Source organism: Neopelma chrysocephalum, unplaced genomic scaffold (genome assembly GCF_003984885.1).
Source record: "Neopelma chrysocephalum unplaced genomic scaffold, ASM398488v2 Primary Assembly neopelma1_83489, whole genome shotgun sequence".
NCBI lineage: Eukaryota > Metazoa > Chordata > Aves > Passeriformes > Pipridae > Neopelma > Neopelma chrysocephalum.
Window position 1 is genome coordinate 1 of NW_020913943.1, and position 920 is coordinate 920.

General features: G+C 63.2%; 1 long non-coding RNA gene across 1 annotated transcript; it reads right to left on the bottom strand.

Annotated features, from left to right (window-relative positions):
- Nucleotide 1: 1 nt before the first annotated feature.
- LOC113979565 lies at nucleotides 2-768 on the bottom strand. The gene is made up of 3 exons (XR_003537908.1): nucleotides 701-768; nucleotides 484-568; nucleotides 2-33 (listed from the first exon to the last, which is right to left on the bottom strand). It is a non-coding gene; the product is annotated as an uncharacterized LOC113979565 (long non-coding RNA).
- Nucleotides 769-920: the final 152 nt, after the last annotated feature.

Sequence of the window (920 nt, forward strand, 5' to 3'; positions counted from 1 at the left end):
CCCAGGGGCACCCACCCCCCAAACACGGACATCCTGGGGGGCACAGAGACCACCAGGGGCACCCACCCACCAAACACATAAGTCCAGGGGGGGTTAAAGGGGTCGTGGGGGGTCCCAGGGGTCCCAGAGGACACGGGGGGAGTCCCAGGGGTTGGGGGGACTCACAGGAGACCCCCACATTACCTAAAAGGTTAAGATGAAATAGGGATCCCCCGGGGACCCCTAAAGCCCCCCTGGTGTGTTGACAGGGACACCAAGATCCCCCCACTGTGCCCCCCCCCCCAGACAAACAGGGGGTCCAGGGCACATGGGGGGGGGACCCCTGGGGGTGGGGGAGACCCCCTCCATTGATGAAGAACTTAAAATAACCAGAAGACCCACCCAGGGACCCCCAAACCCCCCTTTTGTGGTGCCAGGGACACCCCCCAGGTGAAGGGGAGGGTCGGGGGGTGTTTTTTGGGGGGGGGTCGCCCCCAGACTCACTTGTTGCCGATGGTGGTGGCCGAGTGGAGGCTGCGGGGCAGGGGGGCCACCCCGCTCAGGCTCGGCTTGTTCCACGTCAGCGTCTCTGGGGGACCCCAAAAACCACCGACAGCGTGAGAAAACCACCCCAAAACCACCCGAAACAGGAAGAAACGGCCTCAAAACCACCCGAAACGGGAAGAAACCCTAACCCAAACCCCCCCAAATCCCCCCGTACCGATGTCGAGGGTCCACAGGTCTCCCAGTCTGCAGCTACTTATGCCCCACAGATGGTGGGACCCCCTGGTTTGCCCCCATTCCCCTGGCACCTCCTGGACCCCTCCAGTGTCCCTGAGCCCCCCAGACCCCAAAACCCCTCCTGTAGATGGTGGCACATTCCCCTTCTCCTGGCTAAGTTTAGTTCCCCTAAACTCCCTACAGCCCCCCCAGTGTCCCTC